We start from the raw sequence: 12,519 nt of genomic DNA, 5'->3' as shown, positions 1-12,519 counted from the left end.
GTGTTTTTGATTTACTACCTTGATTTATATCGACTGTATCGAGAGATTACACGTGTAAAAGAATGTCTGAATTCTAAAAAAGCAAAAGATGAAGTGGGGTGTCTTAAATAGCTCCTAGATTTCTCTCCTATATTCAGTGTGGGATACTGTATATTTCTTTAATTTGTGCATAAATTTGTCTCCCAGGGATAAAACTCTGAATCTCAGTCAGACAATGATAGGCTGACGTCTAATTTCCCATCCACTCTGCACTGCACGGGAAACAAATCAAAAGTCGAGATTGATAAAAAAGAAAATGACTGTGACACACTCCAAGGAGTCCTTTTGAATATCTTAATCACAGACACACTAAAAACAAGACCCCATCATCACAGCAAATAAAACATAATAATTACAAGAGGCAGGCAGGGAAGTGAAATGCAGAGAGAAAACATGTTTTTGTCATTCAGCCGGTAGTCCCTGAGACAACAGCTGTTGGATGCTGCAAATACTCCTGAAGTCTCCATAATCATGGCGTTATTGAAGTGAGGACAAAAAGGGCACTAATTGCAAGGGAGCAATCGGAACGCAATAGGTTACACACCCGGGTGATGTCGCACAATGCAAACGCTAAAGAGGGAGCTGGGGGGGGGGGGGGGGAACATTCTGAGCACAACAGTGCGTTGTCGCTCATTTTCAGGCAATTACCTTTCCTCGTTGTCAACCGTCTTAATAACCTCTACCGTTTCCAGAAGACTTTCTGGTGCAGTTAAATAATTCCAGCTTTTTAAATATGTAATTACAAGTGCTGGCATGCATAAATAAAAAGGTCCAGACATGTCAGTATATTGTGGAGCACCTGCACCTCACGGAGGGCTTTCTTTAACTGACACCTAATCATTATTCCACTTGGTGAACATCTAGTCACCTTTAGACTCTCCTGTTTGGTCATGTAAACACTCGCTATAAATACATCGGAGGCAACCTGGAGATGTGCCTCATCAGAGGCTCTGACATGTTTCATGCTACATGTACATGCTTCTTACTGTACCTCAACTCAGAGACATTGTATCTCACTAAGTGCAAAGATTTGGTGTTAATGTCTCGAATGAGTCATAGGTCAGGCTGTAGTTTTTCTTAGTTGTCTTTTTGTGAATATGAGTTTGAGAAGCTGCTTTGTAGAGGCTGACATTGGATCGAAAACAGCAGTTTGTATTCAAGGAATCAATTCGGTTCAGTTCAGTGGGCTATTTTCCCCTGCTTTGTTTCTTTAATTAAACATTTTGTGGTTACTTCTAGCAAATTGAATTTTATCCCTTGTTTTTATTCCATTAGCAACTGCAAGGCTGCAAAGTGAAATGCCAATTGGACCCAAAGACCTCGACATTCACACCCACAGGTTGAAACTATTATAAAACGGTGCAATAAGTAGGAAAGAATTAGATGCAATTTGCAGGTGACTTTTGATTATGTTAGCTTTTTCCTCAGGCAGCAAAACACGCTGGCCTGCATGACCAGGAACTTCTCCCCTTATCCCTCGCCTTCATCTGCACTGACCAATGTGTTAATCCCATAGTGTTGACCTGGCCATTCTGGGAAGACGTATACACACACACAGCACCCTGACCTCTCTAAATAGGACACGTGTCTATCAAGCATATATGAATTAACCATCCCTGAGGGGCTTCACCTCCTGAGCTGAGCAGCATGTGACCTCTCCCAATCCATTTTACTGCGGCACTCTGTGGCAATCAGGCTTGAATTATTAAAGTGAGCAGTGAGCAATGATCAATTCATTGCGGCCCTTGCTCGCAGACCGCCCGGCCGTACTTCAGCAGAAATGACATTGAGAACGCTTGAGTATGCTTCCAGACAATGCACATAAATGTGAAATATGTCAGACCCAATATGTCAATAATCATAACTGTACAGGCTGAGGCCATGTCCAGGCTAATCCTACAGAAATGCTGTTAGATGACATTGGGGTAAGCAGGTTTCTGCACTGTGAAGCCTTACAAATGCTTCCCTGGGAGAAGGGAGAAAGTCACAGACTTCTGTACCTTCCTTCCTTCTATAAAGCCTTAAGTATTAATCTGTGCGTATTAACATATCTTGAGGAAACACTGCTGAGGACTTGCAGACCTTGCAGGGGCCAATAGGCCAAGATTCAAAGTCAAAACTTCAGCCTCTTATCTACTCACAAATTAGAGACACGTAAAGACAACAGCGAAAGAAGTTGAAATAGAGGAAAAGATTGCAGGAAAGTATGCAACTCAAGGAACCTGGAAGTAGGGGGAGGGCAAGGGGAAAAAAATCCAATCAAAACTTCGTGAGGAGCAGATGAGGAGCCAAGATAAACCAGTACTCAGAGCCCCCAAAACTGCAATCTCCCCTTAAGCCGGAGAGTGGCAGCTGGCAGAACAGCTGGTGAATAGGATTAATGTCAGAAGAATGAAATAAAACTCAACATATGTCCGAGCCTGAGGTGTTGGGACTGTGCGTGATTGTGCCCCCGATGGATGCCATGTGTGCATCTGGAAGGAGCTGCTGTGCTGCTCCGCTCTCTACTCCACAAGGTCACTTTTAAGAACTAGGACCATTAAATGCTTGGATAGCAAAATGAACTTTTCATTCCCTCTCCTCTCCACATTCTTTGCTTTAAAGCCTTTATTCAGGCAGCGGAAGGGGAGTCTATTGAGCGTAGCTATCAATACAATGCACCCTGAAAACTCAACAGGGAAACAAACAATTGCTATTTTGATTAAACTTAGGAGGAGAAAATAGAGTATGTATAAGGAACCAGACAAGGTCAAACAGAAGTGGAGGTTTCATTCAAGCGGAGAAAGATAAAACACAATTTAATTTAATCTTTTAAGTACGTTTTATTTTTTTTATACATGTTTTTGGTTTAATTATAATCAGCCTAATGAAGCCCTTTATAAAGCACAGCACCTTGATATATCTCAAGTGCAACATTTGTTGATTTATGTATCTTTACTAGAAAACAACAGAGCAAGAAAGTAATGCATAAACGCAGCAAGAGAGACAAAAAAAAAAAGATGTTTCTGGTTTACTAGAAGGAAAAAGTAGACATTATTTCTGGAATCTTAGCCGATGCTGATGAGGGAATCAGCACTTGGGAAGATGAACATTACAAGGAGAAATTTGTGGACTTGATTTCAATTTATAATTTCCATTTGATGTCGGTAATCATTAGGGTCCACACACTGTAATAAATTATAATAATTTCACACAAAAATTAAATTACTGGGTACCTTGCATCGGAGAGATTTTTTTGGTGGGGTACCCTGCAATTTAACTGTCAGATATAAACTTGCCTGCTAATCAATGCTCGAAAACATTCACATTTATTCATCTATGTTAAATTAATAGACGTGTGAAGAAAACGTGGAGTACTGTGATCATGGCTGTTCAGTGTGATTTAGTAAATTAATGGGTGTCTGACTCTACAAGGACAAAAAGAGACTAATAGGATCCACATGAATGCATTACAATTTGCACTGAAGCCAAGTGTCGGGAACAGACATCGAAACTTTATTCCGTCATAAATACCGGACGACGGCGATGCGCTTCAGAGACTGAACCAGAAGATGAGACATTAAAGAAGCACAAATTACAGAGAATAAGCAGTTTTATACACTGTACGTTTGGTAATACGGAATACTGTAAATGTGTTGAATTTTGCTTGAGTGTGCGCATGTGTTAATATCCTCTGGCTATATTCTTTATGTATCTTTATATTCTTTCTTAATTTCAGTTTCAGTAAATGACGTATCTTGAGGGTAAAAACAGGAAATCTAAACTCAACGTGAAGGTATTATCAATTTCGTCTTTTGCTTTTTTTTTTGCTCTCTCCTTTTCAAATAGTAATTAAAGTCATTCATTGAATCTCGCAGCCAACTTTATTTACTAAGATGCCAGAGTTCAGGATGCACACACGCTGCTTACTGGACTGTAAGACCAAAGGTCGCTACTTTTAGCCTGTGTTATTCATTCTCCGAAAAAAAGGGGGGATACATGCGCACAGTCTTTTTTTAAAAGTTTCAAGAATTAATAGACATCTCTTTTGGGTCTTTTGTAACACTGTGTCATCAGGCACAGATTGACCTTGATGTAATGCAGCCTTGGAGTGTCGGGTCGGTGTTTTTAAAATGCTAAATTAAAACTCAGAGAGAAAACAACACTTGGGCGGCTACAGTAGACCGTCAGCCCCCCTGCCTGCTTTTTACCTGATGGGAAGATCTCTGTCACGTGTCATCACATTTATTGTTTTAATTATGGAAGTGAAATTGACCGTCTCCTGATGCTAAGGTCACTTATTAAAAAAAGCAAAAAGTTAAAGGCATGTTACAGGCATAAAAGCATTAAAAAATGAACATGCGTGGTCTGTTGTGAACGGACTGATTGTGGAGGCCTGGGCCGACGTTATCCACAGCCTGAAATATTATTCCAGCCTGTGTGTCATCATTTTTACAACTTGATCAACATAATTAGTGACCAGATACAGTTAAAAAAGGAAATTATGATCCTTGCCTTGCCACTGGATAAAGAAATGATAAAGTAACCACAGCACTTCTAAAGGTTAAGCATCCCCACTCATTGGCAGTCCCCCCATTCATTTGCCTCTATGTGCTGCTGTTCAAATTGGTTCAGCAACAATAGAAGCTGCATTTTTCCTTTCAATCGGCCCATTTCCTTTTTGTCAGATACAGAGCCATACAGACTTAGACCTGCTGGGCAAAGATGGAGAAATTTGCTTCTCATGAGTGACTGAGCTCAGCTCGCAGGGAAGCTAACAACAGGCTTAACCGAACTGCCTTTGTCGAGCAACGTGCCACCCATCCCGGGAAAAAAATGACAAAGAAGAAGGAAAAGGGGAAGATGGCATGTGCAATAAAGGAGGTAAAATGATTATGGAGTCTAATGATCCAATTTTCTTCTCCCATATTATGCTAATTAGGACAAGAATAACAAAAAGGCTGCCCCAGCAAATCATTAATCCTAGCTTTAAATAATCATAACAACTAATCAATTGAATTTCATGATGGGCAATTGACAATGTGGTCTTTAAACATATTAACCACCCGACGCAAATGTAGCAATTTTAAAGTCTGCACATCGGTGCAGACTTTAAAAATGATTCTGGAGGTACTTCCAAAGAGAGATGACGTTCGTCAAATAATTATAATCATTGGCACTCAGGCTTTGCAGTGCAATAAAACACATTTCTATTCGTTTCTTCTGACATCTCATCTGCTGGCACATGTAATGTTATTGAACAAGGAGAAAGAGAAAGCATTGAGTGGGAGGAAACATCTATTTCATCATCACTGATTAAATAGTCTCTTTGTTCAAGAGGCAACCATCAAGGTTTGGTGTAACACACGCTCGCTGTTTTGGAAAAAACAATGCAAATATGTTAATCGGCTGCGCGTTACACTAGTTGTCATGTTTACTTGTATCAAGGCGGATCTCCACGCTGGATGGCTGACGTACATCTGACTTACAGAACAAGCCTACTCTGAAATCATTAGCAGGCCACAGAGGCCGTCTGTGCCCAGGGTGTGAGTTACACTCACACTATTTTGATCCTCGGTCAGATGACACCGGCTCTTTTGTCAAGTTATGTGTGGAGAATGCTTGGGAGCTGAATGCCACAGCTAGGACAGTGATACTGAGCTGGCACACAAGTCTCCCAGTGTAACGCTACGGCAACCACACACACACGCACACACACAGCAGGACACATGTGCCCTCCCTCTGCACCCCATCCCATTGTGGAACAGCCTCTGTTCTCCTTATTTCTGACCGCCTCCGCCCCTCCCCCCTCCTCTGTCCTGACTATATGAAGTTCGTCTGTGCATGTCCCTCTTTATGATCCTTTCAGTCACATTTCCCAATTCTTGGCTTCATGTCCCAATGACAGATATAGAAGCATTAATGGCTTCTGCCTTCTTATGTGTCAGCGTTTCACCATCTCTGTTCCCCTTCAAATACTGCGGTGTCACATAAAACAGACAGGCCATTACAAACTGCCGCTGATTTAATCGCCCACACGCAGCACAGCCCTGAGGCAAGTCTATTGTTTTTTTAAGCAGGATTTAACAGCAAATATAAACATCTAACCATTTCTCTACATGCACAAGCTGTGACATCACTAACGAGACATACCTACAGCCAGCGTGAGGGTGTGCGAGTATGTAAAGACAAGCGAGCCTCTGTGCAACCCTGGCTGTGATTTGTCTCCCAGAGACACCCGTTTCCTCCTATCAAGGGGTTCCTGTGCAGCCAGTAAGCCCGGATCACAATGGGAGTTTTGTGCTGCATGGGTGCAGGGGGACACGCTCAACAGCTGAAACCCGGGAAGATGGCCCCTGGAATGCTCCACAGCAGTTGCTACTGTTGACTAATCGGAATATGAGAAGTGGGGAAGGTGATCTTGAATGCAAAGAATGGCACATTGAAGAAGCAGCTGCTTGTTTTGTCATCTGAATGACCAAGACAGCAGAAAGGGTTCCCGTTTTGTAAGGGGCAACAAAATCTGTATCTTAGCTTGTGTAAAGTGAAACCTGTGTCGGCCCCCGTCGTCCTGTGGGGACGTGCTGGTGTTATGTGAGGGCTCTGTTTTGGAACAGATAGTAAATACATAATTCAGGAGAGGACCAGGCACTCTGTGCTCCCTGTTCCCCTCATACAGCCACTCCATTTAGCTGTGGGCTCTGATCTCAGCCTGGCAGAGGAGCAACTTTGTCACTGGAGAGTTAGATGGGGTGGGAGACAAAAATTTAGGAGGAGGGAAAGTGTTGATCTGGATCAGGTAAGGTTGACGAGAAGGTGACAGGAAAGGGGAGAGAAAAGGAGGAGGAAAAGAGGCAAAAACTGGACAAGAAAGAGGAGGAAGGGAAAGTGAGATTAAGGAGGAGTGAGGGGCAGGGTATCTTTTTTTTTTGCGAAAGTTCACATGTCAGGCTGGCAGGCTGCCTGCGGCATACAGCCGAAAAATCTATTTAACGTCTGCTTCACAGGGTGACAAGAGGGTTGATTGGCAGAGAGCAGAGAGCCGCTTTTGATCATGTGTCCTAACAAGCGATTCCAGCTCATGTCTCTTCAGCCTGAACAGATCTACATTACCTATTCAAACAAAAGTGACAGACCAGAGCACTGCTCCGCTGGGCTGGTGCACCACGCCACAGGCCAAGAGAGAACACACGCACACACACACCGACACACAGGATGGCCCCCACTGACACGTACAGTATATGCAGGCACACACACACACACACACACACACACAAAACTATATTGGCTATTTGATCAAATAGATTACTTGCATCAAGATAAGTAGCCTGCTGAAATCATGTTGACAGTATAAAGAAAAGATTATTAAAAGGAGGTGGGAACGCGCCGCACAGGAGAAATGCTGGTGTTTGACTGATGTTTGGCCTGTGTGTGTGTCCTGCCAGGAGGGTCCCGGCTTCATATCGTCCGGTAGGATGCTGCTCCACTCAGAGACGAAGAGTGAAGAGCTATGTGTGTGAAGATTGCCTCAACATCAGCAACCAAGGCAACTGGATTTCAAGCTCCTCATTGCATATGCATAGAGTCAGAGGCTCATGCTCAGATCATTATAACAAAGATTCCTATTAATTAGGTGGGATAAAGCAGAACCAGATGACATGGCAGCTGGGATGAGAGGAGAGGGGAGATGGGAGGGAAGTAAAAGAGGAGGGGAGAAAGCACATCAGTCTGTTTGGGGGGAGGGAGGCGATGTATAATACAGGCTGCATTATACGTACAGCGATATACCTTAAGAAACCCTTTTCTCCATCTTTTTAATGCTAACTTTGAACTAGATACATTTCCAGAAAGATAAATCCGTCGGCGCTATTAAGCACCTGCATCCAATTTCCAACAAGCCTCCGCCTGGAGTCAGCAGGGGCTGTGACACTAACAGGGGACAGTGTTACAACAGAGTCAAGAGTTCATCAGTGCTAATCAGACCACAGGCTTAGAGCTGATCCCATTCTCTTCCAAAGCTTTCACCCATCCCTGAATCTCATTACATGGCCTGTTGTAATAGAGGATAATGACCTGGGGCTACGCACACAATGCTGATCACTCCCCCACACTCAACCTACTGCACAGTCATTATACAGTGATAATACACAAGCCCGTCGGGGGGATTACACTTACAAATAGAGGAGAGGTGATAAAGGCAGAGGGAGAGGAAGAATAAGTGATAACGCAGGAACACATCCAGTACACACGTGACCCCGATCCCTGAACACAATTAGGTCGCAGTGGCACACCACCACATTAGGCTGTTTTATGCCACAAGCAATGGCTTGGTTACCTGCTGCTGTAATAGCCGAACTATTTTCTCAGTGGCAGTAAATATCCTTCCACATGAGAGTAAAAAGGGGCCTAGTTTCACTTCGCTCCAGCTGAGTATTCAGGTGACGACTGTATCCACTCTGGTCTGAAAAAGCTGTACGAGGTGTCATTGTTCTGTTAATTTTTCATTTTTTCATTTTTTTGTACTTAAAGAGTAATTCCACAAATTTTGCACATTAAAGTGTCTAGACAGGTCCTGGGGAGATAAATTGAACCACCAGTGATGTCACTAAATGGCTACATTGCATTGTGGGTAATGTAAGAGCCAGGATTTGAATAGTGAAAACTTAAAACAATTAGAAAATATGATATCTCTGGTTCTGCCGTATCGCTTTTGATTTGTTTAAAACTGCCCATACTGAGTCCAAAAGTGTTGTAGGAGTGCATGGTAGACCAGTAAGCAAGTTTTCAAAACCTAGTGTCTACATTACCCACAATGCAACTTAGTCACTGAGGGACTTCACTGGAGGGAATTTATCAGCTTCCTCTGGAGCCACAAAAGGCTTCATGCTACTTATTCTTACACATGCAGTAAGTTCTCCCCAAGACCTATAAACACAAAAAAAGTGCTAAATTGGTGGAGTTACCCTTTAAGTGTGTCTACTTTCTGTTGAATGAGAGCCGGAAAATGGTTCGATTATTGATATATATAGATTATAGCTAAGGATTATACATGAAAAGTCTCCACTGTCAGTTTAACAGCTGTGTCAAATGTCCTCGCACCACACCTGTTCACTGGCTGGATTGGATCGCGTGCAGCACTGTTTCTCAACAGCATCCAGGGAACAGAGCCATAACAGTGTGCTGTGATTCTGGATACCAGAGTTATTGTATTCAACAACGGCGAAATGGTTGAGAGAAAGGTTGATTCAACCAAAAAGAAAAACTGTAATACTGAATGGTAGATAGGTATTTTTTTTTAACGCAGCTCAACTAAAAACATGTCGGGTTGAGTGCATCTAACCCTCTTTGTTTCTCGTCTATATGCCTCTTAGTTTCTTTAATTGTGATAGAAGAATGAATGAGACTCTGCCTCTGAATACCACCCAATAACACAAAGATGAAAAAAGATACATAGCTGCATCCAATTCTGTGCTGGTTTCACTGGCAAGGACTCAACAAGAGGACACGGAGCCCAGGAAAATCCCTAAAAGCCAAGAAAGGAAGCTTATAACCAATTACCCGTCCTTGTCTTAGGGACGATCATAAAGACCCAACACACAAAGTATTTCTGTGTTGACGTGCACAGTATTGATTCATACTTTAGTGCATTATATAAAACTGTTCTAATTGCATGTGAATCAAATCAAGGTCACCTTGGTTTTTTATAATGCCGGCCATTTTTCTTTTCCCCCCCTAATACTTTATACTGACATTTTTAACTCTTGACAAGTGCTGTCTGGAGACCTTTCCATAAATAATGCATTTACAATACCTAGTAAATAAACATGGGGCACAATCGTTAGCCCTGCTGGCAACTGGGCCTAATAGAGCTTTTACAGCAAAGGTGACTATTCAGCTAAATGCGCTGCTTGCTGCTGGGAGGACATTTTCATTCATTAGCACAGTCACAAGCACTTAAAGCACTTTAAGGACCAGAAATGGAAAGGAAGGGTGGAAGGATGGAGAGGGTGAAAGGGTACAAATATATAGAGAGATGGAAGAATGGAGGAGTGATACCTATAATACTGGGACCGCCTCTATTGTTTTAATGTTTGTGAGGCATCATGGTTAATGATGGAAACAGACTAATAATTTTCTTTGAATGGAGACTTCTAGTTTTAGTGAAATAAGACAAGGCGTTGGCTAGAAGAGACACCTTTTATTTACAGTGAAAAGGTGGAATATCAAGCATCAATGAATGTGCAACATAGAACATCCCATATGAAAAGCTAATAAAGACAGTCAACTATACCATGGCAAGGAAGCTTTCCAACCCCAAGCTTCCGCCAATGAAGCTTTAAGTGGAATATCACGTTCCATAAAAAGTGCACCACGGACCATTTGTTTTCCCTCTACGAGTGAGGTCACTGCGTTCATCCTCGGCCCTTCAGGACAATGACCTATCTGGTGCAGTCAAGGAGGCCTGGAGAAGAATGGCAGCAGATGGTGAAGAGTCTCTGAGGACGTCGGTGATCCCGACCACGCAGGCACCAAAGCAGCAGAATTAGACGCAACAGTTGTCGCGCTTAGATAAGCGATATATTTAGCTCATCTGTTGCTTGCGCCACATTAGCAGCATCATTAGGACAACAAATGGCTTCTCTGAGCTTCTTGCATGTTCTTTAATAGGTTAATCCTGTCCTTCTCAATTTCCAGCCGTGTCTCTCTCCATAAACAAAGACATACGATTATGATTTCTCAAAGGTTTTCATGAGGTTCTCCTTTGGCACGTTCTAAGACTCCCTCTCCCTCCATTTTACAGTAATCACTGATCATCACCGCTGAAGCTTCGTCGAGTGCTCTCAAGAACAGAGCATCTCTCAGTTCCTGCAGCTCGGGGACAGTGCGCTGAACTTTGTGAGGCTCTTGTCTTCTGCTGTGTTCCCTGCTCGGAAACTAATTTCCTCCAACAAGGGAGTTTATTTAGGTGGCGATGATGCACAGCGCATGAGGCAGACCAAGTCTCTATTATTAACAGGAGATTAAAACAGCTGTATGGCACTCTAAAGCACCCTCTCCTCCCTGCGCTAACATACGGCCCTGGATTACAAGCTGCACTTGACCATTTAAATTACTGCAACAACCAGCCTTCACCAGCTGGGGCTCATTATCATAACGCCCGCCGCTGCTACAGAGAGCGCCAGCTTTCTTTGCCCTGAAAATCAACCCCGTAAGAAACGACACACATGAAATACATTCTTACCTTAATCGTGAAACATAGAACTACTAACAGAACCCCTTTACTTTATGGGTCAAAATATGTCCTGCACTGTGGGACTACATTGACATGCATACCGGGATCAGCCCAATGACAAGAAACCATGTAATAATCATGTCTGTCGGTGTTGATTGTGATATCAATTTTTTAACCTTTCAATTTATTTTCATCGAAAATTGTTGCTGAATTGGCAATGTAAGTCGTCGTTAATTAATATAAAAGCTACCGAATATAGTGTGGATAATCAAGCCTCGTACGTCAACAAAATCTTCAATACAAGGTGAAAAATGCAGGCTCGCGCCGGCATTTTGTTTTGTGTGTTTAATATTTCACACATCTTGACCTTTGTCGGTCATTTTGATCCATTTCATTCATCTGAACTTTTCAGCTATTTTTTTTCCTAAATGATCTCCACACTACAGGTGCTCGGATGAATGAGGATTGATTGTTCTGTTTTTTATGATCCTAAACAACACCACAAATAATCAGCCTGCATCTATCGTGGATGTGGCTAAATGCTTACCCGGTGAGTGGCCTATCTGTGACGCTCTGATACAAAGATCACCGAACGAACACTTTAAAAAGAAGTGGCAAATTATTTTTAGGCTAACAGAGGTCTAATTTATTCGTCTGATGAAGTGCTTAAGCTAAGAGCTCCCCAGACACTAAATGAGACACATGCATTCCCAAGGGGGTTTAACATTTGATTGGATGTAGTTATATTACTACAGCCCTAATTAAGAAGGGGGATGTGTTTCAGCAGCTCTTTCAAATATTTGTTTTTCCGCCATACTCTTGATAGACTGCAGGCTGTGGGAGGGAGAGCTGAGCGGGGTGAAATGGGGTGCAGATATGACATAGACCTAACAGTCTTATCACAGAAAAGGATTTTTTGTTTTTCTGTGTGTAATTGGAGGTTAACAAAAACTCTAAAATTGTCATGGTGTGTTCAATAATGTGAATTAATTAGGCACGAATCAGGCAAAAAACAGCAAGGAGGTTCTCTGGGGTTGTTTGTGGGCAGAATACCTGCGCCGAGTGAAAAAGTCTACTGTGTAGCGAAATAAAAAAGAGGTAATGTTCCTGGCGACGGGTCAGCACTATGAGTTTTATAGTCAAAGAGTTTGCCTTGGCACTGCGGAGGACCACACTTACGCCGAGGTGCACTGCCACACAGTCTTTGTCACATTGGAAGAGGTTCAGAACAAACTGGAAACACTGTAACGTCAGTGTTCCCAGCTTGC

General features: G+C 42.6%; 1 protein-coding gene across 11 annotated transcripts in view; it reads right to left on the bottom strand.

Moving 5' to 3' along the window:
- Positions 1-12,519, bottom strand: part of sox6 (SRY-box transcription factor 6) — a 141,316-nt gene that overhangs the window by 74,881 nt on the left and 53,916 nt on the right. The window lies entirely within an intron of this gene.

This window comes from Sparus aurata, chromosome 4 (genome assembly GCF_900880675.1).
Source record: "Sparus aurata chromosome 4, fSpaAur1.1, whole genome shotgun sequence".
In the NCBI taxonomy this organism is placed as follows: Eukaryota; Metazoa; Chordata; class Actinopteri; order Spariformes; family Sparidae; genus Sparus; species Sparus aurata.
Note: the sequence above shows the minus strand (reverse complement) of the source record. Positions and strands in the feature narration are given on the sequence as shown.